Source organism: Thamnophis sirtalis, unplaced genomic scaffold, assembly GCF_051295495.1.
Source record: "Thamnophis sirtalis isolate CommonGarterSnake01/CBP01778 unplaced genomic scaffold, rThaSir2_p1.2 scaffold_14, whole genome shotgun sequence".
In the NCBI taxonomy this organism is placed as follows: Eukaryota; Metazoa; Chordata; class Lepidosauria; order Squamata; family Natricidae; genus Thamnophis; species Thamnophis sirtalis.
Genome location: NW_028261394.1, coordinates 12524014 through 12551408, shown reverse-complemented (window position 1 = coordinate 12551408; position 27395 = coordinate 12524014). Strand labels below are relative to the sequence as shown.

The 27395-nt window shown below is 43.7% G+C and overlaps 1 protein-coding gene across 2 annotated transcripts in view; it reads left to right on the top strand.

The window, feature by feature from the left end:
- Nucleotides 1–13381: 13381 nt before the first annotated feature.
- CAPN15 (calpain 15) overlaps nucleotides 13382–27395 on the top strand; it is a 129981-nt gene continuing 115967 nt past the window's right edge. For both annotated transcript variants that reach the window (XM_087728557.1, XM_087728556.1), the window contains exon 1: nucleotides 13382–13459. The gene's annotated coding sequence lies outside the window, so the exon portion shown is untranslated. The remainder of the gene's footprint in view (nucleotides 13460–27395) is intronic.

Here is a 27395-nt window from a genome sequence, read left to right as displayed (position 1 = left end):
TCTTGTGACGAGCCGAATGACAGAGAATGGAAGTGTGATCTTCCTCCCATATTTGGGCATACCAGGGGTTGTGACTTTAAATATATACCTTCCACCCTGGCCTGGCTGATAAGGAGTCGAGCTCTGTAGCTCAATGGTTAACACATCTGCCTAAGAGGCAATAGAGCACAGGTTCGATTCCCAGCAAGGGTATGGCTAGCTAAATAGCTTGAAATAGATCTATACTAGTCTCCCTTTATTTATTTATCAGCACAAATATAACAAATGTAACAAAAAGGCAACAGTAAAAAATATTGGGTTTCTGTCTGGATGGTCTCTTATGATGAGCCGAAGGACAGAGAATGGAAGTGTGATCTTCCTCCCATATTTGGGCATACCAGGGGTTGTGACTTTATATATATATATATATATTAGATTTTACAAGCTATTTAGCTCTCATCAGCTAGCCATTCAAATGCCAGTAAGGTATGGCTAGTTGATGAGAGCTAAATAGCTTGAAATAGATCTATACTAGTCTCCCTTTATTTATTTATCAGCACAAATACAACATATATATATATATATATATATATATAGATAGATAGATAGATAGATAGATAGATAGATAGATAGATAGATATAGATAGATATAGATATAGATATAGATATAGATATAGATATAGATATAGATATAGATATAGATATAGATATAGATATATATATATATATATATATATATATATATATATATATATATATATATATATATATATATATATATATATATATATATATATATATGATGTCTGTCTGTCTGTCTGTCTGTCTGTCTGTCTGTCTGTCTTTGGTTATTTGGGTTTTCTCCCGTGTAAAATTGGAGGTGTCTTGGCGACGTTTCGACGAAGTCTCATTCGTCATCTTCAGGCTTCGTGCTTCCAGGAGCAATATATATTCCAGCAGTATATATATAAACTTGAAGTTTGCCTGGCTGACTTCCAATTAATTCCTGGCCTCTAGTTAAAGAACCGCTTTAGTGTTGACCGCTGCACTTCATTAGAACTCGGATTTTTCTCCCCGAATGCAAACCTGGCACTTAGGAAGAAATTGAGCTGTCTGAGGTTGCATCGGGAATGAGAGATGACAAATGGGGGACAAAGCTCTGATGCCAGCATGGGTTTTTGAGTCTGCCTCATTAACTCTGAAAATTAGAGAAATCACAGTCCTTTCCCCTGGGGGCAACGCTTATTTCTTCTTCTTTTCTTTTCAAAAGATTAGGGTGCAAGAGATTTCCACCAAGATAGAATTTCACACCTTTGACCTCTTCTTAACTTTTGTTCAGATGTACTGACTTTCAGCTGAAATATTCATGTCGCTCTACGTTTCATTTTCTTTGGGGATTTTTTAAAATGACAAATGCCAGGAATGTTAGCTCTGATTCTTTGCGGCGTTTAAATGAAAAATCAAAACAGCTGGACACCAAATGCATCTGATGCGAAGATCTATTGACAGAGCAGGATTTGGCTTCATTTTTTCCCCCGGTCTGGGACTCTCAACCTTGTACTCCCAGTAATTATTATTATTGACAATTCTACCCCTGATCAGTTATATGATATTTAGAATTGCATTCACCCTCCACTGACTCAAAGTTAATATATTCCCTTAGTGAAGTGTTGCAGTTACTGGGAGAAACTTATCAAAGGATATATCTATTTCTAGTTAATTAAGACTGAAAAGTAAAAGTTCAAATTTCAAGTGCAAATGCGAACTTTTTTTTTAAAGTGCTAGGATAGATTTTGGGATTTGGTTGTGTGTGTAAAACATGACTGTAATTTGTGTTTAGTTTCTTTGAAGCTAGATTTCCAAGGCATGGTAAATGGATAATAGTTTTGAACCTTTAAATGTGGTTTTTCAAGTTACTCTTGCAGAATATTTGCCACTGTTAATTTATGGGACTTTGAGATAACAAAATCCAAGCCAAATAGATTTCTGTTGAAACGTGGTTTAAAAAAAACAACCCGTTTTCTACACCTCTTGTGTTTGGTTTTGTAAAATAAGGGTTTGATTTTTAATGTAGTTGCTCAAGTACAGCCAACTAATTGACAGGAACAGCAGCTTGTGCCTGTATTTTGTGCCTATTTTAAATATTATTTATTTTGTCATGGGAGGGATGCTTAGGCTGATCTCATCTGGAACATTTTTTGAGCTGGCCAACAATACAGAATAATTACTAGCTACTCGGAAGAGCTCAGTCAAAGGACAGAGCAATGAAATGTGGTTGGTACATTCATTCATTCCAGAGGAAAATGGCTTTCCTTGGCCTGGGGCCTCCGAATGTGTTGGATAACACTTCCCCAAATGGTTTCTGCTTAGGGGAGCTTTTGCAGCTTGTGTGCGAAAATAATATTTGATTTTGCTATTTGGCACCATTTTTCTCCCAGCTTTTCTGGCAGCAGTCTTTTATCTCCCAGCTAAAATTATACACAAATTTTAAACCCCCTGCCATGTAATTTGACAGGAAGAGTCTCATATGAATCAATTTGAGGAGGATTTTTTATCCCCTCTATCTTGATTCACGAAGCCCATTATTTATTGGAATTCTGAAACTCCCTTTATGACTTGAAATAGGCATATTTTGAGGGGAGGGGGGAATATAACTTCAAAATGGAAATGGATAAAAGCCAAGGAAATTGAGAGCAAAATTTTCCCCGAAATGCATAGATATGCTGTTTGTCCAGCGTGTTCAAAGAGGACCTTGACATCTAACAGGCTGTGGGGTTGGCCACGATGTGTCCGCAGGTGGCTGGTAAGGGCTATATACGGGCACAGAATGGTCTGCCACATGTCGGGCAGACGTGTGGGCACCACTGTTGCCGCATTGGCAGCTCTGGCTTTGCAGAGTGCTCGCTTCTCTTGTGCTACGGCTGTCCTTCTGTCCTTGGATGTCTGATTGCCTTGGTGGATCAGCTCTTACATGGATGTGAGTCTTGGACTCTTTACTGAAAATACCATCCAGTTTTGGTTGCCATGATGTAAAAAAGATGTTGAGACTCTAGAAAGAGTGCAGAGAAGAGCAACAAAGAGGATTAGGGGACTGGTGATTAAAACATATGAGGAACGGTTGGAGGAACTGGGTGTGTCTAGTTTGATGAAAAGAAGGACTAGGGGAAACATGATAGCAGTCTTCCACTATCTCGGGGGCTGCCACAAAGAAGAGGGAGTTAAGCTATTCTCCAAAGCACCAGAAGCAGTGGTGGGTTGCTCTTACCAGTTCCACCACAAATCCGCGAAGCCCTTATCCGTGGAGACATAAGCGCGAAGACTAATTCGCGCCGTTCTAAGCGCTAAGGAAAAACGTGACCCTACCGCGATGACATAATCGCGGAGGGCAAATTCGCGCATTCCCAAGCACTCAGTACCCTAAACCTAACCCTAAACCTAACCCTAAACCTAACCCTAAACCTAACCCTAAACCTAACCCTAAACCTAACCCTAACCCTAACCCTAAACTTAACGCTAAACCTAACACTAAACCTAACGCTAAACCTAACGCTAAACCTAACGCTAAACCTAACCCTAACCGTAACCCTAAACCTAACCCTAAACCTAACCCTAAACCTAACCATAAAACAAACCCCTAAACCTAATCCTAACCTTACCTTAATTGAAGTCGGCTTTCTGCAGCGGCGCCGTTTTAAAGCGCCCTTCTGTTGCCGCGCTGTTGTCGTGGCGGTGATGACGCGCGGTGATGACGTCGCGGCTTTAGCGCCGCGATTTTATCACCATGATTTTGACGAGCGCGGTTTTGTCGTGCCACAGCTCTTACCGTCACTACCAGTATGCTGATTGCGGTCTGTTCATGCACAGGCGTGAGGTGCGCTGCGCACGCATGCACAATCCACCACCCCTGCAACAACCAACTGCTTGTTGGGGCTTGCGCAGGCACCACATGCTGTGCACACTGTGCCGTTTGCCATAAAAACAGCAATAGAGTGCAGGCGGGTGGGCCAAACGAGCCATTGTACTGGTACGCTCTCAGCTGCTCCTGGCCACTCCCGGGACGGCCGTACAGGGCTGTATCCTCAGGAACCCACCTCTGACCAGAAGGCAGGACAAGAAGTAATGGGTAGAAACCAGTGGTGGGTTTCAAATTTTTTTGGAACCCCTTCTGTAGATGTGGCCTGCTTTGTAGGAGTGGCTTGCCAGCCATGTGACTGGGTGGGCATGGCCAACTTGTAAAATGTGGTGAAACTCACTTAACAACGCTCTTACTTAGCAACCAGAATGTTGGCTCAGAAACTCTGGCATTTGAAGCACGCAGGTCTTAAAACTGTCAAGTTACAAGACCCTTGCACCCCTAACCCTTTGGAAAAAGAAATCCCCAGGGGTGTTCAAACTTGACAGCTTTAAGGCTTGTGGACTTCAACTCCCAGAATTCCTCCTCCAGTCATGTTGGCTCAGGAACTCTGGCATTGAAGCACGAAAGTCTTAAAGCTGTCAAGTTACAAGAACCTTGCACCCCTAACCCTTTAGGAAAAAAAACCTCAGGGGTGTTCAAACTTGACAGCTTTAAGACTTGTGAACTTCAACTCCCAGAATTCCTCCTCCAGTCACGTTGGCTCAGAAACTTTGGCATTTGAAGCACGCAAGTCTTAAAGCTATCAAGTTACAAGACACTTGCACCCCTAACCCTTTAGAAGAAAAAAACCCCAGGGATGTTCAAACTTGACAGCTTTAAGACTTGTGGACTTCAACTCCCAGAATTCCTCCTCTCGCTCTTCATCTTGATGGCGTGCGGACGGGTGAGGGGAGGGAGCTGGAACCGGTTCTAAACAGCACTGTAGATTTGTGGAACCTTCTTCTATAGAAGAGATTAGAACTGGCAGGAACCCACCCCTGGTAGAAACTAATCAAGGAGAGAAGCAATCTGGAATTAAGGAGAAACTTATTAACTTCTTAACAGTGAGGACAATTAAGCAGTAGAATAGCTTGCCTTCAGAAGTTGTGGGTTCTCTATCACTGGAGGCTTTCAAGAAGAGACTGGACAGCCACTTGTTTGGAGTGGTATTCTGTTCAAGCAAGGGATTGGACTAGATGTCCTCCAAGCCCCCCCATCTATTATTATGTTATTCTCTTAACTGTAAGCTGCAGCTGCTGTCATAACTCACTGGAGAGCTTTATGCTATGACCACCAGGTTTGAAGACAGACAAAAACTGATAGAAAACTACAAGTGGCTTCACAAATTTAACATCCATGATTACAACAATGGATTTCCAGTGCCCCTGTTGTGCTAGATTGTGTCCTTGCAGACTGGGACTGCAGAGTTCCATATCCACTTCACAGCAGATGAACTTCACAGCAATGTATCTTCGAACCCGAAGGATTACATTACAAGTGTAGCGAACACCTCCATTTATTTCTTCTCAACCTCTTTCTCATTGCTTTGACCTCCAAAGGATAGATTACTTGTTTGCTCTGTTTTTATCACTGTTTATTATATGAACAAATACAGCCGCATCGTTCCAGCGATTTAAAGTTTCTAGCATTTCTGTCTCAGAAGGGAAACAGCGGTGCGAGAACCAGGCCTGCTGTAGGAGGATTGGGAAGATTTGCTTGCTGATGGAATTCCACCACACTTGTTGGCTTTTCTCCATGCAGGTTCTATCAGGCATGAAAGCAAATAGGAGTTTTTATGCTGCTGTTTCATTTAAGCCAGGCACGGGCCATTATTTGTAAACTGGAGGCTCACCTTGGCAATCGGCAGAGTGGATGGGCGGCAAGTCAAGTAAAGTCAGAAGCGAGTGGGAGACCAGAGCCAAAGCTAGATGGGAGTATAGAATCACATTTAGTGTTCAACTGCAAGCTGGAGAATGTGGAAGCCAAATCTGGACAGCGCCCTAGTTTGACTTTCTGCAAGAACTTTATCTAATAAAAGTGACTCAGTTTTTCTCCACTGAAACCTCGCGGGGAATTTCAAGTCTTAACTTTTTCCGCCATCAGTGTTAAACAAAGAACAATGTGCTGTTTTTTTCCCCCCAACCAGACTGGAAGGGAAAAAAAGCACTGACTTCTGAAGTACAAATGAATATGAAATCTCTCTTGGTGGTGTTGTCCCCAAATCTGGGCTCTTGCTTGGTGTTGAAGCCGATAAGTCACCGGACACAAGGTGTGATATAGAATTATACCTTCATTTTGGTACTAAGATATAAGGACCCCGGTTTGAAAAGCTAACCAAGGGCCCAGACTAGAATCTTACAGCAGTTTTTATAGTCAAGGGATGGTTACGTTAAACCCTTTGCCCTGTCTCTGATAATGCATGCAAACGGATAATATTGATTATTTGGATTTCAGCCCTCCTAAACCCTTATGCTTGTTATGTTCTTGCAGTGTGCCAACTATGTGGGTTTTGGGGTCTTTCTTATAAGTGAGCTATTCTTATTCCTAACATCCTGGCTAGTGGTTTTAAGGTGCTAACTTCTGTCTCGCTGTTAATACACAGTCCCCCCTTCCTATTGCAGAGCAGAATAAAAGAACAGTTTTATCTGAGGCAGCTCCCCTTCCCCATGACCCCCCCCTCTCCTTCCTCATTGAGAGAGACAGGAAAGGAGCAAAGCTCTTAATTGTCAATGCAAAGAAATGAAGACAAGAGAAAATGTTTTATCAAAATTAAAATTCCTCTCTCTCATGTCCATTCCATCCACACCTGGGTCTCATCGCCACGTATAACCCTTCCTCTGATCCCTCGTCTGGATATACATTCCATCATCTCTGATCCTTCAGTGTCTCTGGATTCTCTTCCTATACAAAATAGGATTTTCCGCCTTTGTGAAAATGGTTTCCTTTGGTGGAGCTCACAGTTGCGGTATCAACAGCAGCTAATGTGAAGTCTTCATTTTGGAGTTCTGGGAAGCTGAACAAGTACTGCCTGCCCAAAATTATACATAGCTGTGTTGCCAAAGGCAGTCTTTGAATGGATTTTCCAGTATACAGTACAAGTATTGTTTTTTTCTCTTCTTTCATTGTACAAGTCACCCAAACAGCAGGTACAATGTTAACATTTAATTGCCATAATTGTGTTATAATCTCAGGGTCAAGGAGCACCGAAGAATTTCCTTCAGCCAGGAGAAGAAACCTGAGACTGCAGCATTGTAAACCACACCTGCTGATAGTGAGCAGGTGACATCAGATGATAGAGGGTTAGCAAAAGTGGAATTAGCACGATAAGCCAGACATATTAAGATTTCAACTCTTACTTTGGAATTCTTTTTTTCAAGGCGAAGAAAGTTATACTAAGTTTCAATCATCTTTCCTGGATCTGGGGTATTTGTCAAATTATGCAACAACAACCTAGAGCAGAGGTGTCAAACTCTGTTAGAGGGCTGCATCAGGGTTGAGTTTGATCTTGGGGAGTCAGAGTGGGCGTGGCCAGCTTGACATCAATTGTGTAGGGATGCCTGTGGTAGCCCGAGCGCTCTGCCAGTGAAAATGGGTTCCCGAGCTCTGTTTTCAGCTGTGATGGCCTCCTGCAACTCTCTGCCAGCGAAAACGGAGCTTGCAAGGCGGTTTGAGTTTGATACCCCTGACCTAAATTATTAGTACTTTTATTTAAAAGGAAGCCTATATGTACATATGTAATACTACAAATTTATTTTCCTAGATGGTAATCAGTGACCCAGACAAACTGATTATAAATTGATATGATGAGTCCATAAGGGCAACAATATTCTATATGTCCTCCTTGTAGTAATGGCAGTACTTTTGTGGATTAAGAAGCTGCGAGGTTTTATTGTTTTTGTTGGTCCCAACAGACCTGTGAACTCAGTCTGATAAATTCTAGAGCTAGTTTAGCTGATTAGAAATCACATTGATCATCTAAAGGCTTAATAGAGCATTAATTCCCCCCCAAAAAAAACAGTTTATTGTATTCTACCAATCAGAAATAAAATTGTTGGGGTGAGTTGACAGAGAAAAAGATCCCTGTCACACTAAATTTAGATAGAACTTATCAAAATTAAATGGGGAATGAATGGTGGTGAGGTTTTGTAAAAATGTATTGTAATTTAAACATGTTTCCAATGCCTGCCAATTCCCAAATTCCTTTTCATGTATTGATCTGGGAAATGAATACAAGAAGTAGGAGCAACTAGTAAAACAGACCAGCAATGTTTTGATTTCTGCATTTCCTGAAATAAACAGATTAAAAGGGTGGGGGCTGATGCCATCTGGGAAGGAAGGAAGGAAGGAAGGAAGGAAGGAAGGACTGTTCCTACCCTAGATTTGGACGGAAGGCTGGCTTGTTGGCTTGTCACTGCATATATCAGTACAGAAGCTCCTGTCTACAATACTGTGTTCCTCACAGCTTTTGATGACAAGATAATTCTGCCTCCTCGTTCAGTTTCTATCCTCTGAAAAGTAAACACTGTATTTTCCATTTAACGTTGAACACTGCAAGCAACTTAAACACCTCAAGCACTTATTTTATTTCAGGGCGATACCTTTGCAAATAGGATTTTAAGCTTCACATATTTCTGCTCCTCACATTTACATGAAATTATTAATTACCAGCCTCACCTTTCTCTCCAAATGAAGGCATAGGCCATATATATTTGCAAGGCAATTTCTTCCGAATTAAGAGAACTGACCTCTTGGGGCTGTAAAGGCTTGTACAGGCAGTTGAAATTAATGTTCAATTATAATCATTTTAATATCCTTGTTGATTTTTATTGTACACAATGACCTTTAATAGCGACATAAATGTTTAGTAAAATACAAAATTTAAAATGGTTTATATGGACAGCCATTTGCCCAAAATGGTATAGAGTTCTGCTGTTTGAGTAGGGACTTGGACTAGTCTGTTATTCTATATTGTCTAAATGTCCATATATATTTTGCTTGGCAAAAGGCAAATTAGCCACACTTGGAAGTCTAAAATCTGTGCTGGAAAATTCTACTGCAGAAATGGGCAATTTATGATTATTAGATGTTCCATATTCCCCCTTTTTAACGGTCCCTGCGACTGTGTCTGTACTGAAAGTTTTTTTTTTAAAAAAAAATCTTAGATAAGGGAAAATTTGTGGCCCTTGTCCTCCTCTCAAATGTTACATCAGTCCTAGATTCAAAAATGTTGGCCAAGCCCCAGTACATCAAAACAAAAATTTGTTTAGCAGAGGAATCAGCTGGAAATCTTCTTAAGTATCCCATTCAGGTCAGGAAACAACCTTGCCAGGATCGTCCAATGCAGATTGTTGGCAGAAGAGAAAAGTCTTCCTATTGCTCAGCAGCCATCTTGGAGAAGAAGCCCAGCCATATCCTTTAAAAAAAAGAAAAAAAGTTTCATTTCCTGGTTCTTCAATTGTTCTGCAACTAATGAATAATTATTTATGACCCATCTTTATTTTTGAATGTCAAGGTAGCGTACATAAGACTTTTTCCTTCCATCTTCCCCACAATAGCAACTATGTGGTATCTATATGTCATTTGGGCTGAGAAAAAAGTGACTGGTCTGCATAGTCTTAACTTGGCTCATATAAAAATTACTCAACTTTGTTATTGTAGTTCTATACACATTTGGATTTTGTTATCCCCATTACAAAATAGATAATGCTGTAGAGCAAGGCTGTCAAACTCCTGGCCTATGGGCCAGATGCGTCACTGGCTGGCCACGCCCGGTTTAGCAAAGTCCCGATACGTTCTGTGACACTGTCATGAGTCTGACAGTTTGTAGAGGTTACAGAAGAGCCAGCTATCTACCTATCTTTGAGTGATAGGTAGTCTTCTGAGTGACTCAGTTTTGACTTGCGGTCAAGGACTGCCTGGACTAGTCCTTGAAATTTTCTTGACAAAACCAGAAACGGCTTGCCATTACCTTCTTTCGAGAGCTGAGAGAGAAGGACTGGCCCAAGGTCACCAGCTGGTTTGTGCCTAAGGTAGGACTAGAATTCATGGTCTCCCAGTTTCTAGCCTGCTTTAACTCTTTCCTCAAATGTTTTGACTCTGGCATATAGTGTACATCAAAACAAAAATAAAAACAAAACAAATAGCAAAGAAAAGCAAGGCATCTTAAAAGTAAACTGTGCAAAGTACGTATAGATCTACAGATACTGACTGAAAAAACAGGGCTAAAGCCTTGATAAAATGTATTTTTGTCATAAGCAATGCACCCCCCCCCAACACACACAATATGCAAGCGCATATCAGTTTGACCTCTAGATATGAAAGACTGAAGAGAGGGGAAAATACTGGAGGAAAAGGTGTTATGTATGCTGCCTGACCTTGAGGAAAGGAAAGAAATACATTTAACCCAGAGAATAAAAATAAAGGCAAAACAGATCTGTCACAATAAAGATGTGCATAAATTCTGAAATAAAATTAGTATCTGCTACATTTGTGCTCCGAAACTAAAGGCACGGTCTCTATGTTCTATTTCCTTTGGCACCAACTACATTTGGAGTTGATTTAAACCCTGTACCCTTTATCTAATTTATGATGCGGTTATAACAGATTTTTGAAAAGTATTCATCTGTAGTGGGAACCTGTCTTGGGGGGGGGGGGGCTTGCCTGTCTTGGGGGGGGGGGGGGCTTGCCTTTCCCACCGGCCTTGTTGCCTTTGTCAGGAAGGTATCCCAGAAGTACTTCTGCACTTATTGCAACCTTAGAGAGAAACAGGTTTCCCATCAAGCTAGGCAAGTTTGCTTCAGTATGGGATATCTGGATGCATACAAATGAACTAGGCTCACCCAATACGAGAACCGTAATCCTCCACTTACAATCACAAGTCAGCTCAACATTTCCATTCCTAAACAAGAGAGTTCTGAGTTTTGCCCTGTTTTTACAACCTTTCTTGCCACAGTTTTGAAGTGAATCACTGCAGTTGTAAAGTTAGTAACAAGGTTAAGTGAATCTGGGTTCCCCCATTGTCTTGATTTGTCAAGGTTGCAAAAAGGGATCACATGATCCCAGGAAACTGCAAGCATCATAAATATGAATCGGTTGCCAAGCGCCTGAATTTTGATCACATAACCATGGGAGATGCTGGAACAGCTGAGTATAAAAACTGTCATAAGTCCTTTTTTCAGTGCTGTTGTAACTTTGAACAGAACAGAGTAGAATAACAGAGTTGGAATGGACCTTGGAGGTCTTCTAGTCCAACCCCCTGCACGAACAAGAAACCTTGTACCATTTCAGATAAATGGTTGTCCAATCTCTTTTTAAAAAACCAGTGTGGGAGCATTCAATACTTCCGTCCGGAGGCAAGTTGTTCCAGTGATTAATGGTTCTCACTCAGGAAACTTTTCCTTAGATCTCAGTTGCTTCGCTCCTTGATTAGTTTCCACCCGTTGCTTCTCGTCCTTCCCTCAGGTGCTTTGGAGAATAGTTTGACTCCCCCTCTTTGTTGCAGCCACTGAGATATTGGAACACTGCTATCATGTCTCCCCATGTCCTTCTTTTCATTAAACCCAATTCCAGCAATCGTTCTTTGTGTTTTAGCCTGCTGTCCCCTAATCTTTATTGCTTAACAATCACTAAACAAATGGTTGCAGGTTAAGGACTTCCTGTGCCCTAAGACACAGACTGCAATTGGGTGCCCGCTGCTAGCAAAACCAAAGTCCAGCCATTTGTGAGGTGAGGACCGGGTCAGAGGTTCGAGTCGGGGATGTGGGCAATAAGGGCACCAGGCAGGAGAGGCTCTTCATGGTGAACCTGGCTTTGCTTAGAATTCCTTATCCCTTGCCACCGATTCTTCGGTAGGGTGGGAATGGGTTTGAGGGGTCCTCGGGGCTCTCTGAGCGTGCTCATTTTCTTGCAGACATTTCATGCAATTTGGCAGTTCAATTTTCACCAGGCTCCAGGTTGACTCAGCCTTCCATCCTTCTGATGAGGGTAAAATGAGGACCCAGATGGTTGGGGGCAAGAGGCTGCCTCTGTAAACCGCTTAGAGAGGGCTGTAAAAGCACTGTAAAGGGGTATATAAGTGTTATTGCTATTCCTTCTTTCCTTCCTTCTTTAACTGCAGTATTGCAGGCTAACACTGCCGACTGCCAGCAGTTCGATCCTGACTGGCTCAAAGTTGACTTAGCCTTCCATCCTTCTGAGGTGGATAAAACAAGGACCCAGATGGTTGGGGGCAAGAGCTTAGAGAGGCCCATAAAGTGCTGTAAAGTGGTATATAAGGCTAAGTGTTATTGCTATTCCCTCCTTCTTTCCTTCCATCCATCCCTTCCATGGTGCACAGTGGTTAGAATCAGTTTTGCAGGCTCACTCTGCCCACTGCCAACAGTTCGATCCTGACCAGCTCAAGGTTGATTCAGCCTTCCATCCTTCTGAGGTGGGCAAAATGAGGACCCAGATTGTTTGGAGGGGGGGGTGGCGGAGAGGCTGACTCTGTAAACCGTTTAGAGAGGATTGTAAACCACTGAAGTGGCATATAAGTCTACGTGCAACATCATCAGTGCAGTGGGTTGAATCTTCCTTTTCTGGGGAGGGAAGAGGGAGGATCATGCACGCCCCTTCTATTCGCCTCTCGTTTGGCGGCTGCGATTTTGGGGCTGCTCTTCGCCGAGATTCGGGGTAGGGGGCGCTTTTTCCCCTGCCTCTCGGCCGGGGTGGGCGATCGCCGCTGCCGAAAGACCGCAGAAGCGCCCGGGCATTGCATCGCCTGGCCCTTCCCTCCGCCTGGCCCCGCCTCCGGTTCCCAGCTGAGGCTCAGGTGAGTCGCCGCACAGCTGCTCAGCTACTGAGATGGGGGGGGGACGCACAAAGGACCTTGGGAGTTGTAGTCTACCCCTTTCCGTCCACTCCTTTCCACCTTCTCGGAGGCAGAGGCGGGCCAGCCCCGCGCCGCCCCTCCTTCCCCACTTCTCCTCTGCCTTGTCCCTCCCCTCTTCCTCCGCTTCCCCCTCCCCCCACAAAGCGGTGGGCATACAATCCCCTCTCCTCCTCCTACTCCGCGGACTACAATTCCCGGCGAGCTCCTCGCGCCCCGGGAGCGCCACATCCGCCGTCTCGCTCTCTCTCCCCCTCCGCACCGCTAGGCCCTCTGGACCTTGTAGTCTCACCTCGCCATTCACGAAACCCCGGGCGCACTTTCCGCAGGGCGGGAGGCTGGCTGCCGGGGCGGCGCCGCGACATTACGCAAACGGCGTAAGTGCGGGGGGGGGGATGCATCTGGACTCCCGGAGGAAGGCAGGCAGGCGGGCGGGAAGGAAGGAGGGAGGGGAGGGCAGGGGAGGGGAGGGGAAGGCAAGGAGGGCTGGGGAGGCGGAGGTTAAAAGAGAAGCAGAAGAAGCAAGAAAAAGAAGAAGAAGAAGAGAGACAGCCGGGAAGGACCACCACGGGGAAGGGGAGGGAGAGAAGCGGCCGACAGCCCTGCGGGGTGGGCGGGTGGGGGAGTCCAAGTTACTCAGCCGTCCGGCCCGGCAGAGAGAGGAGGAACGGCAGACGCTCCGCCAACGGCCGCCGCCGCTGCCGCGTCCCTCAGCAACGGTCAGTGGAGCGCGCGACCCTCGGGAGGGGGGGGAGGGGAGGGGGAGGCAGCAGGGAGTGGGCCAATGAGAGAGCGCGCGAGGCAGCCGGGGGGGAGGAGATAGAACGCGGTGGAGGGGCGCGGGGGGGGGCGGGAGGGGAGCGCTCCTGCGGCGGTGTGTGTGTGGGGGGGGGAGTGCGGGGGTCTCGAAGGAAGAGGAGGGAGCTCCTCCTGTGGGACAGCCTGGAGAGGGTGGGGGTTGGTCTGAAGGACACTGTCTATCCCCCCCCCCACAGACACAGCTCCCCAGGATGCATGTTGCCCACCTGGGGCCCCTTCCTCAACTTGGCTTGGACTGCAACTTCCATCACTCACTCCCCCACCCTCTCCATCATGGGCCAGTTGGCGTTAATGGGTGTGTGTGGGTGTGTCTTGCCCCAGAAGGAAGAGTGGGGGAGAAAGCTTGCTTAAGGTGGGGGTGGGTGGCAGATCAGTTTTGGGGGAGGGTGGGTAAGAGAAGGGGTTTGGGCCAGGGAGCCCTTGTAGGGGAGCTGCAGAGTAGTGGGGGCGGGGCGCATCTCTTAGGGTGCCTAGGTGGGCAAACATGGTGTTCTTCAGGTGGAGGAGGCCCAGAATCCCCAGCCAGAAGGATGAGAGTACTAGGGTTATGGAGGGGAATGGCCGGTGCCCTGAAAGTATGATGAAGAACAAGGCTGGTACTACACAGGATGGGAGAAACCAGGATCCGGTCCATCCATGAGGATAGGAAGTCTTGGGGTGGGCTAGGAAGACTTGGAACTGATCCCTTCCTCTTGGTGCAACCCTTTTCATTGTCGGGATGAATGGAAAGGTGATCCCTGTAGAACCTCCCTTGCATGTTGGGGGAAAAAAAGGTGGCATATATAAAAAAATATTTGAATTAACACTATGTGTAATGTTAAATATAATATTTAGAATAAATATGAATATAATATTTATATTTAATAGATGGAAATGAATGAGTGATTTCCCCCCCCCTCCCCTTGCTGCTTAAATCTCTTGGCTGTTTCTTTCTTAACTCGGTATTTCCCAAACTTGACCATTTGAAAATGTGTGGACTTTTAACTCAGAGAATTCTCCACAGGGAGCATGAACAGATTTCGACTCCCATGGGTGGATTCTTAACTCCCAGAATTCCAGCATGCTGGCCGGAGAATTCTGGGAATTAAAGTCCACCCATCTTTCAAGCAGCCAGAGTTGAGAAACACTGCTCCAACCCATGCTTGCTTCTAAGTCGTTTTTCTCTATCTGGAAGAAAAATTCCATATCATACATATGGGGTCCTGCTAATGCTGCCTTTTTCCTGTTGTAGCCTCTGAATGCTCTTATTTTGCCTCTTGAGTGATAAAAAAAAGAAAATTCACCCAACCCTGGAATTTGTGGTGGCTTATAAATGAGAAATGAAACAGTCATAAAACTGTTAAAACAAGATGAACTATAAAACATAATATACAAACAGCAGTTAAAATGTCAAGAGAAAAGAAGAACCGTATTTGCACTGAAAACTGAAAAGCATAGCATTGGTAGCAGTTAGAAAGAAAAGTCCACTGAATTTAAATGGTTTTAAAAACCTATTTGCAAATGGATGTAGAGGGAGTTAGAAAACCTTACCGTGGGTTTAAAAAAAAAATCCCTCATTTAGGTATCATTATTTTGGAAGGTTGCTGTTTCAGAAATATCCCTTTTAAGAGGAGAAAGCAACCTTCACTTGATGTGTGAAATTTAACTTCCAGCATATCTGCTAGGGAATTTTGGAATTTCCATATGTCTAAAGCAGGGGTTAACAACCTGCAGCTCTGGAGCCGCATGTGGCTCTTTCATCCCTCTGCTGTGGCTCCCTGTCGCCAGTCACCAACACAATTTTGAGAGGAGCTTCCAGTTTTGGGGGAGAGAAGCACAGTGCGCCAGTAGAAGACTCTATGGCAAGGGGCAGGTTTTCCAGTCTGCTCCACAATTGATAGGGCTTTCAGTTATGACAGGTACAGGAAAAAGGACACTGCCCTAAGTGAAGACTATGGTGGGGAAACTGAACTTCCGGTCGGCTCCAGAATTGAAAGGGGGGGGGATTTCCAGTTAGGACCTTTGTGGTTCCCGGTGTTTTCTTTTCTGTGGGAGACTAATCTAAATGGCTCGTTGAGTGTTTAAGATTGCCGACCCCTGATATACAGGTCACACAGCTGGGGGAAGATTGAGTTGTAATCCTACTGGGGGTTTAGTGTTCCCATTAGTTTTCTGCTGAGATGGCCTTCTCTTCCGTCCTGCAGGAGGTCAAGATAATGGGTCTGGAGGCTAAATTGTATGATGAATGATTGAGGGATGTCCAGCCTAAAAAACAGAAGTTTTAGGGGGAACATGGTGTCTTCCAGTACTTGTGGGACTGTAGAGGGGATTATCTTATTTTCCCAAGGAATGGAGGACAAGAAGTAATGTGAGCCAACCTAGAATACGGAGAAATGTTCTGAACAATTAATCAATGAAATAGCTTGCCTCCTGGAGTTGAGGGTGCTCCAACACTGGAAATTCTCAAAAATAGACAGACAACCATTATGACTGGGATGGTGTAAAGCTCCTGCCTTGAGCAAGGGATTGGATTAGAAGATTTCCAAGGTCCCTTGGAGTTCCTCATGATTCTATATTCTATTAACTGTGTGTCCCATGTGGATTATGGATAGGCTGTGTTTATCATACGTTTTTTCGGGTACACCCAGCAATCTGTGTTTCTCTGCCTTTCTAGTCATTTATGGAAATCCAGGCGTGTTAAATTGTGATATCAGTCCTAGCTTGCAGACCATGGATAGGTTTGTTGGGGGTTGTGAGAAATGCAGGCAGGACACCAGGTTAGATTGGAGTTGGCCATCTCTTGGAAAACTCCCTTTAACGTGACTGTCCAAATAATAGCTGCCGACTAATTGGACAAGACAGGATAGATTTCTGAACAATATTGTGGATGTGTTCACGTAAATAGAAATGAGCGGCATTTTTCCTGTTGATTTTATTTAAGTTGACATTCCAGCATATTTTGGGGGGATTAGGAGATGAGTTGCTAAAGAGCCAGAGAAGGAGGTATATCTTTTCAGAATTAAATTTTTGTATATCGCTAATACTGAGGGAAATGTATCCTGGGAAAATCTGAGCGAGAATAAATGGAAGGGAAACAGATGTTATTTGCAAAAGAAGACGGTCAATTGGACCAGTCCCTCTTTTCCTTAGATCAACTAACTTTATAGGGATATTGTTGTGGGAAAGAGGAAAGAGTTTACCTTAAGCTATTTATAAAAGGATAATAAAGACAGGATAAAAACAAACAAATAAAAATATCCCATCGCATTGGATAACATCTCGGAATAATAATAATAAAAAATGTGGATAACAAAGGGAAGAATGATCAATGTACCCCTTTAAACTTGTGCTTGTAAGAGGATTGTGACTTACATTAATAGGCCTGTAAGTGAGTTTTCAAAAAAATGTCCTCTTTCCTTTTTGAAAGTGTGTTGGTGAGTGTGCCCACTTTTGTTTTCAAAGTATCTTTTAATTTAAGAGCCACGCTGAAACGTACACACCCATCACTGCTTTGCTGCTTCCTTGTACTTGTCCTTAATGAATATTATTAACTGTGCCACAGCAAAGCTAAACTTCATTCCATCACTCCCAAAACAGGAAGGAACCGGGGATAAATCCAGTTTTGAGACCGGGAAATGTTGGCAGGGAAATACCACCTGCCATAAGGTCAAATGAAGACTCTGTGGCAGAAGGAAAATCAGGTTCCCCGTCTGAGTTTTTCTCTTGAATTCTTTCAGTTTTACTGGAAATAATTTGTAATCTGCACTTAATGGAGATGCCTTTGCCTGCTGTTGTTAGGGTAGTGCAATTGCATTGAAGCTTTAGTCTTATCTAACACAATAGTGGACTGATTTATAATAGCCTGTAACTCACAGGCTATCAATACAAACAGTAGACCTCTAGCAGATTTGCCGATAAGTATTTATAATTACAGATGCTCTCACTTTGTTTTCCTGCAGAATGTCATCAGATGGTCTAAAACTGTGCACTGCGAAAGATTTGCCAGAGTTTTATGGTTATTTTATAGCGAGCTCCCAACCGATGGCGGGAAAGATCTCCCAATTTCACTGTAAATACACTTCACCAAGAAATTGTTCTCTCTGTTTTATTTTCAGATATTTTTCTTGGTTTTGCAGTAATGGCAAGTAACATTGTATTTACTTCACCAAAACAAAACAAAACAAAAAAAGATTTGTTGGTTCAATTGGGCAACTCCACCTCCTCTCAATTTCAGTTTGGGTGAATGGAAAAACTTGCTGTTAATTGATACATTTGGTTGATTCTTCCAAAGATGCTACAATGTGGCTGGTTTTGGATCTCTGTATTGTGAAAGTTGATTCCTTTTTTTTTTTTTTTTGGTAGACCTGTCACTATTGAGAGGGAGGCTTACAACTTTCGAACTGTGCACAGCTTTGCTTGTGAGAAGCTGCTTAAAACCTATCAAGGAAATTCTCCTTCCCTTTGTCTGTTCTCTAAATTTGACAGATTCCATAATACAAGATGGACTCTATTCTTTTGAAGGAAGCAGGATATATATATATCCAGGCAATAGGCTGATTCTAAACCACTTAGAGAGGGCTGTAAAAACACAGTGAAGTGGTATATAAGTGCTACTGCTACGTAGGACAGCAACATTTTCGGGTTTGGGTGAGTACTTCAGTGTCTTCCCATGTGATGTTTACAACAGTGGTTGTCAACCCATTGTCCACAACCCCTCGGGGGAGGGGTGCTGCGATGTCACAGGGGGTCTGTGAAGGCTTGGAGAAATGCTATGATTTAAATATTAAGTCTTGGGGGGGATCCATGGCCACAAAAGGTACTTAAAGTGTGTCCATGGTGAAGAAAAGGTTGAGAACCATTGATTTAGACCCTTTTCCACAAACGTTCTTCGCCATATAATTTGAAGGCATCCCCTTGGTTATATGGTATGTGAGCTGCGGTGGCGCAGTGGTCAGAGTGCAGTACTGCAGGCTACTTCTGCTGCCTGCCGGCTGCCTGCAATTTGGCAGTTCGAATCTCGCCAGGCACAAGGTTGACTCGGCCTTCCATCCTTCCGAGGTGGGTAAAATGAGGACCCAGATTGTTGAGGGAAAGAGGCTGACTCTGTAAACCACTTAGCAAGGGCTGTAAAGCACTGTGAAGCAGTATATAAGTCTGAATGCTATTGCCCTTCCTTCCTTCCTTCTCTCCCAGTGGTTAAAATGCAGTATTGCAGGCTAACTCTGCCCACTGCCAAGAGTTCGATCCTGACCGGTTGAAGGTTGACTCAGACTTCCATCCTTCTGAGGTGGGTAAAATGAGGACCTAGATTGTTCCGGGCAAAAGGCTGACTCTGTAAGCTGCTTAGAGAGGACTGTAAAGCACTGTGAAGTGGTAGATAAGTCTAAGTTCTATTGCTACCAGGGCAATCCAAATCATTGCCATCTTGGGGATTTGATTGCTCTCCATGCGTGGAATGTGACCTGAATAATCTACCATGTTAATTTTTGGTTAAACCTGTTTCTCTTTTCCTAAATCGAAAGAAGCTAGACAGTGCCTGCGTGTCATTGCATTGCTCATGCATATTACATGCATAGCAACCACATGGTATTTGAACAGGGCAAGAAGAGATTCTGAATCTTGTAGATCACATTGAAATGCTGCAGGAGGCCTCCCCCCCCCCCTCTGCTGCTTAACTCTCTGGGAATTTCACATCTGACTTTTGAATGTGGTTTGCTTTCCCAGTATATCACGGAGTGAGGCTTTTCAAGTATGAAACGGTTATATATTTTTAAAAAGGACTTTATTTACTTATTTAGTTAGTTAGTTTGTCGAACATGTGCAAGATAACAGGTATAATAAGTATGAATATGGACATGAACAAAGGGAATAAGTGCAAATAAATGGGGACAGTAGGACATGGATGGTAGGCACGCTGGGTGTGCTTATGCACGCCCCCTTTATGGACCTCTTAGGAATGGGGAGAGGTCCGTGGTAGACAGTTTAAGGTTGAAGTTGTGGGGGTTTAAGGTTGTAACAACAGATAGAGCATTCCAGGCGTTGACCACTCTGTTGCTGAAGTCGTATTTTCTGCAATTGAGTTTGGAGCGGTTTACTTTGAGTTTGTATCGATTGTTTGCCCCATGTATTATTGAGGTTGAAGCCGAAGTAGTCATTGACAGGTAGGACGTTGTAGCAGCCAATTTTGTGTACTACACTCAGGTTAGACAATGGATTTTATTTTAGCCTTCTGTTTTGGTTTCTTTTCTTTCTTTTTCTAAATTACTGTCCTTTGTCTTTAGTCAAAAGATCGAGCTCATTTCTCAACACGTTGGGGCTAATGTTTTAATCGCAGGCATGAACTGGGGAGGTTGGGTGATGCGGGAAGAAACTCCCAGAAGTGATTCACTGTCTCTTTATTGTTGTGAGACGCAAGTCTTGTGTATCAGTACCCAAGTATAGAAGCTGTAGTTCTGAAACCGGCAAGAAAATATTTTATATCCTCGTGAGAAATAACCAGCTTAAGCCAGTTAATATCTGAGTGACTCAACTCCTTGGGCTAACTTAGGAGAACGCCCAGTAGAACAATGAAAAGAGTTTTTCATTCTCTGCTTCCTTGTTTGAAAGCGCCAAGTCCTTGCCCAGAGCAAATAAGTTAGGCTTTAGATGAACATGCTTCTTAAAAACGTATATTGTTTTGAATAATAGGCACCCACGTCATTTGTGTAAATCCTGAGCCTTCTGAGATGGCTTGCTGTCAAAAGATCATTTCCATGCAACGTGATCTATTAAATTGGGTTTTGCTTTTGCCTATAAAGTCTACATTCGCCATCGTTTATATTTTCTGTTCTGAAGTAGTTTCTCTGGTAACAGAATTTTTATGTAGAAAAAACTCCGGTTGCACCAAAGACAAATTCCTTGTGTGTCCAATCACACTTGGCCAATAAAGAATTCGATTACTATTGCATAGAAATGCTTCAACATGGCTGGATCTTGGTTGGGTTCCTAGAACAGGCTAACCAAAATCTGGTAGGTTTTTACTCGGTGGTGCAGTGTTTAGAGGGCAGTATTACAGGCTACTTCTGTTGACTGCCTGCTGTCTGCAGTTTGGCAGTTCAAATCTCACCAGGCTCAAGGTTGACTCAGCCTTCCATCCTTCCAAGGTGGGTAAAATGAGGACCCAGATTGTTGGGGGCAATATGTTGACTCTGTAAACTGCTTAGAGAGGGCTGGAAAAAGCACTGTGAAGTGGTATGTAAGTCTAAGTGCTATTGCCCTTCCTTCCTTCCCTCCTTCCTTCCTTCCTTCCTTCCTTCCTTCCTTCCTTCCTTCCTTCCTTCCTTCCTTCCTTCCTTCCTTCCTTCCTTCCTTCTTTGATAGAGGTTAGAATGCAGTATAGAAGGTTGACTCTGCCAGTAGTTCAAATCTCACCAGGCTCAAGGTTGACTCAGCCTTCCATCCTTCCAAGGTTGGTAAAATGAGGACTCAGATTGTTGGGGGCAAGAGGCTGACTCTGTAAACTGCTTAGAGAGGGCTATAAAGCACTATGAAGCGGTATATAAGTCTGCAGTGCTATTGCTACTGGGTGAATTGTGGCTCCTAAACCTTGATATATTTTTTTTAGCCTGTTGTGTTGCATGAACCCAATTTCTGTCCTCAGTGTAAAGAAGGAAGTAATAAGTTCATCCCTGTTTCCCTTAACAGTGAGCAATGTATGATGATTCTCTTGTTTACGATCACTCAACTTCATAATTTAAAAAAACCCAGATTCAAAGCTCTGTACCAGGGTTATCCAGAATTCCCAGGCAACTTTAAGACTTGTGGATTCCAACTTCCAGAATTCTCCAGCCAGACTAGATGCCAAGGTTGGAGAACCCTTCTTTACATAATCCGAGTCCAGCCCTAATTGCTACCTCATTCTGATTTTGATCAAAGTAAAAAAAATAAAAATAAAAATAACATAGTCCACAACTCCAATGTGCCCTTATTGGAGCATTTATCAGAATATAACAAAATAACCAAGTTGGAAGGGATCTTGGAGGTCTTCTAGTCTAACCCGCTGCTCAATCAGGAGACCCTATCAAAGGGCTGTCCAGTCTCTTCTTGGAAACCTCCAAAGATGGAGCATCCACAACTTCCCGAACACGAGCATTTCCACTGATGAATTATTCTCACTGTCAGGAAATTTCTCCTTAGCTCTAGGTTGGATCTTTCCTTGATAAGCTTCCACCCATTGCTTCTTCTCCTGCCTTCGGGTGCTTTGGAGAATAGGTTGACCACCGTCTTCTTTGTGGCAGCCCCTCAAATATTGGAATACTGTGATCATATCACCTCTAGTTCTTCTTTTCACTACATTTCACTAGACTTCACTAGATGCGGTGGTTCAGTGGCTAAGATGCTGAGCTTGTCAATCAGAAAAGTTGGCCGTTCGGCGGTTCGAATCCCTAGCTCCACATAACGGAGTGAGCTCCCGTTACTTGTCTCAGTTTCTGTCAACCTAGCATTCGAAAGCATGTAAAAATGCAAGTAGAAAATAGGAGCCACCTTTGGTGGGAAGGTTAACAGAGTTCCGTGCGCCTTTGGTGTTGAGTCATGCCGGCCACATGACCACAGAAACGTCTTCGGACAGCGCTGGCTCTTCGGCTTTGAAACTGTGATGAGCACCACCCCCTAGAGTCGGGAGCGACTAGCACACATGTCCAAGTGAAACCTTTACCTTTAAACACACCCCATTCCTGCAACCTTCCTCTATTTTTCTTGTTCCTTCCTGTTCCTTTCTTTTCCCAAGTTGCATGGAGAACACTAGGTCCAGATCCACCAAGAATCCTTTTCTGAGCTATTTTGTGACTCACTACAAGCCATCTTGGTTTTGCTACGGGTCATTGCAGAAATCAAAACGGGCTAAATCTGGCCAAACCATAAATAGCCGTTGCATCACAAAGCCCCAAGCAAGGCCATTTGAGGCTTAGCATAATGTCTTTTGAGTTCAGACACGATCTTTCCCTTTAATTGCTATTGATATTGATGGTACACTCTGTTACCTGTTTGAAGAATCAGATTTCCTCCAGGTAATGGCATAGAAGTAGTCAAATATTTCCAGGAGCGAACCAGACCGGCTTGTGGCGCAGTTTGGCAACTGTGGCCTACTTGCCTGTCCTTACATAATTCTTCTAATGAAAATCCAAGCCTCTTCGGTATTACGCTGATGTCTGCAGCTTAGTTTTGAGGCGACGTGGGCTAGAGAGGAGCTATTGGATTGCCACAGCCTGACAGTAAAGCTCCTTTTCACCTACCAACGTTCGTACTTAATTCCATCCCGCAATTCACTTTGATGCCCAGTTGTCTTTCGGGAGGCAGAAGGCAGAGGCTTCCTTCTCGTTTCTCCATCCTCTCGTTCGCTAGAGATTTGGCTAAAGGAAATGAATAAACATGTACGAAGGCTGGGGAAGGGAAAGGGGGAGAATGTCCTTGCCTTCTGATTATTGCAGGGGTGTCAAAACTGATTTCATTGAGGGCCACACTAGGGTTGTGTTTGACTTCGGGGGCCGGGTATGTGTGTGGACAGGGCATGGCAGTGGTGGGATTCAGCCAGTTCGCACCTATTCGGGAGAACCGGTTGGTAACTTTCTAAGCAGTTTGGAGAACCGGTTGTTGGAAGAAATCTTTTGTTTTTTTCCCTACTTTACAGGGCTAATCCTGTAAGGAAGGCAGGAAGGAAACATTCTGGTGTTGTTTCTAGCCTTTTCTTTATTGCCCTGCTTACAGAAACTGCCTCTCCAGTTAACCCTTATTACCATTGTAACAACTAAGGCGAAGTGCCCATCGACCTGAGTGACATTGACTTGGCCACGCCCATATGATCACATGACCACCGAGCCCCGCCTACCCAGCTGGTTATTAGGGCAGAGAACTGGTTGGTAAATTATTTGAATCCCACCACTGGGGCATGGGCATGGCTGGGGGCAGGGCCATGGTGGGCATGACACAGAACTTGTATCGGGGGCACCTGTGGTGGCCAAGTGCTAAGGCAGGACATCACTGAGACCCCCCTCACTTTCATTATATCCTTCCTTCCTTCTCTTCTTTTTCCTTCCCTCTTCATTCTCCTTTCTTCTTCCTTCCCCTCTTTCCTCCTTTGCTCTCTTCCCTTATTTGTCCTTCCTCTTTCCCTTTCTCCTTTCCTGCTCCAATGCCAAAGGGGAAACATTTCTCCTTTTGTTCTGCTTTCAGTCTGTTTTGATAGCCCTCTGCCAGCAAAAACTTTCGTGTTGCATGAACCCAATTTCTGTCCTCAGTGTAAAGAAGGAAGTAGTAAGTCCATCCCTGTTCCCCTTAACAGTGAGCAATGTATGATGATCCTCTTGTTTACGCTCACTCAACTTCATAATTAAAAAAAAAACAGATTCAAAACTCTGTACCAGGGTTATCCAACCCAGACAACTTTAAGACTTGTGGATTCCAACTTCCAGAATTCTCCAGCCAGACTAGATGCCAAGGTTGGAGAACCCTGCTTTACATAATCTGAGTCCAGCCTTAATTGCTACCTCATTCTGATTTTGACCAAGGTAAAAAAAAAAAAAAAAAGATAACATAGTCCACAACTCCAATGTGCCCTTATTGGAGCATTTATCAGAATATAACAAAATAACCAAGTTGGAAGGGATCTTGGAGGTCTTCTAGTCCAACCCCCTGCTCAATCAGGAGACCCTATCAAGCGGCTATCCAGTCTCTTCTTGGAAACCTCCAATGATGGAGCATCCACAACTTCCTGAACGCGAGCGTTTCCACTGATGAATTGTTCTCACTGTCAGGAAATTTCTCCTTAGCTCTAGGTTGGATCTTTCCGTGATAAGCTTCCACCCATTGCTTCTTCTCCTGCCTTCAGGTGCTTTGAAGAGTAGGTTGACCACCATCTTCTTTGTGGCAGCCCCTCAAATATTGGAATACTGCCATCATATCACTGCTAGTTCTTTTCACTAGATTTCACTAGACCTCACTAGGTGCGGTGGTTCAGTGGCTAAGACGCTGAGCTGGTCGATTAAAACGGAGCCCGGGAGGGCCACTCGCAGCCCCCTCTCTTGATGTTTTTTTTTTGCTATCGGAGACATCTTGGCCTGGTCCTTTGCTGTTTCCAGGCCGGGCCAGGTCTAAGCACTCCGTGGGCCTTGAGTTTGACACCCCTGGATGATTGTATTACGAAATCACTGTTTTTCTTCCCCAGAAATCCAAGGTCAGCAGAGGAAGGGAGAACGTGGATCCAAATTGTGATAGGCATTCAGGCTTCCCAGCCACACCTACCTCTGTGTTTGATCTAACTGCAAGACTGCTGCTCTTTTAGGTCTTTTTTTAAAAAAAACCCCAAGGTTTGACAGCAAAGATAAGGCATGTATATTGATGTAATTAGAAGGACAGACAAGTGGATGTCTAGGTTAGGGGCAACATTAGTTTTAAATCCAGCGACCATACCGAGTGGGATTGAGAAGATGCTTTAATTTGAGAGATGGGGGGGGGGATACTGCAGCCTTCATAGATTTGGGCTTTTTTTTTATTCTGGCTCGTAGCAATCTTTCCACTGATTTCCTCCCCCCCTCCCCCCCCCCGCTTCCCAATTACTGTATATCTGTTCAGCATTTGCCGGTTAGCACCAGTAGCTGAATGGATACTGAGTTATGAGGTTATTCTGTTTCTGCCGAGGTGTAGATTGGAGGCAGGGGCGGATATTCATGGTTGAGTTTTAAAAATGAGAAACCTAATAAATGGTGCTTTCAAATTATTTTGCTCAAATTTCCTTCCCAAGTGCCTCCGAAGCATTTCATGGAAATGGAGTGCTTTGGCTTTTGAAGCCGCTAAAACTAACCGTTGAATGTGTAAAAACCATCATTCATTACTGGATTCACACCACATCCTACGCCAGAGCCACGCAGATGTAGCATGGTTTTGTGTGATGTGGGAGTTCAACAAACATTGCTTCTTCTCTCTAGCCCAGCACTGTTTCGTTTTATCAGATAGATAGATAGATAGATAGATAGATAGATAGATAGATAGATAGATAGATAGATAGATAGATATTAATAGAAAGATATTGATAGATAATAGATAGATAATAGCTAAATGGTAGGTAGGCAGATATGTGTGTGTGTGTGTGTGTGTGTGTGTGTGTGTGTTTTATTTGTGCTGATAAATAAATAAAGGGAGACTAGTATAGATCTATTTCAAGCTATTTAGCTCTCATCAGCTAGCCATACCCTTACTGGGATTTGAACCTGGGCTATATTAATACTAGGCAGACTTCTTAGCCATTAGGCCACAGGCTCTTATCCGTTATCAGCGAAGCCAGGGTGAAAGGTATCTATTAGATTTTTACAAGCCCTGGTAAGCCCCAATTATGGGAGGAAGCTAACTGCTTCCATCATCTGTCAATCGGCTCGTCACAAGAGTCCATCACGACAGAAACCCAATATTTTTACTGTTGCCTTTGTTATATTGTGTACTTTGTTACAAATATAACAAAGGCAACAGTAAAAATATTGGGTTTCTGTCGTGATGGACTCTTGTGACGAGCCGATTGACAGATGATGGAAGCAGTTAGCTTCCTCCCATAATTGGGGCTTACCAGGGGTTGTAAAAATCTAATATATATATATATGTGTGTGTGTGTGTGTGTGTGTGTGTGTGTGTGTGTGTGTGTGTGAGAAACCTACCTACCTACTGTATTTATCTATCTATCTCTATTTCTCTCTCCCTCTCTATCCCTTTATCTACCTACCTACATAACTACTCTCTCTCTCCCCCTACCTACCTACTGTATTTATCTCCCTTTCTCTCCCTCTCTATTCCTCTATCTACTTACCTACTTTTTTTAAAATTTGCCTCTTCAAAACCTTGGTGCGTCTTATACTCCGGTGCATCTTATACTCTGAAAATATGGTAGATAAATAGATGGGGTGGGGGTGGTATGCAGGTAGCCCTCAACTTACAACAGTTCACTTAGTGACCATTCAAAGTTATAACGGCACTGAAAAAAATGATCTGTGACTGCCTTCTTCTCATTAGGACCATGGCCGCATGATCAAAATTCAGACAGCCGGCAATCGAGGCATATTCATGACGGTTCCAGTGTCCCAGGGTCACATGATCCCATTTTGCGACCCTCCGACAAGCGAAATCAATGGGGAAGCAAGATTCCTTTAACAACGGTGCTATTAACGTAACCCCAAAACAGCTGCCTCCTTTCTAGTTAAGCTAAAGTCGATTCAAACCAAAGTCTGGATTTTCCCTGAAAGCCTCCATTCCAGATAAAGGCAGTTTATCTTTTAGATTATCTTTCCCAAGAGAGACTCCGCTTTACTTTTGTCCTCTCCTACTGTTGAGAAAGACAAACCCAACAGGCCAGCCGCTCTTAAAACCGGGTTTTCAAAGAGGAGTAAATCTTTAGGAATACTCCAAAGTGACATGTTAACTAGCTCATGTGTGCAAGCTTGTTGTTTTCGAGATAGGAATCCCTGTGCAACAGTTTTAAATATTCCTTTCAATCGGGCATTGGGAAGTCTGCCATCTCTTTCCATTCTTGTTTCCGAAACAATAAAGGGTAACTTAAACTGATAAGTTCTGACTCCGGCCTTTTCATTTAAACCGCTTTCTCGCTAAGCGTGCAAATAAAATACCGGTTGGGAAAGGACAGTGTCACTCGAAGATAGCAGAGTCAGGCATTTAAAAAGAGGTTGGCTGCTGAGTCATAAGTAAAGAAAAAAAAAGGGTTGCTTGTTGTAAAGATGAGAGAGAGAGAGGTGTTTCTGCAAAAGGAGTGTTTTTCCTCGCGAGCTGGAAATAATTACTCCTGGCTGGAGGCTAGCGAAATTCTACTTTGGTGTGGTGGGT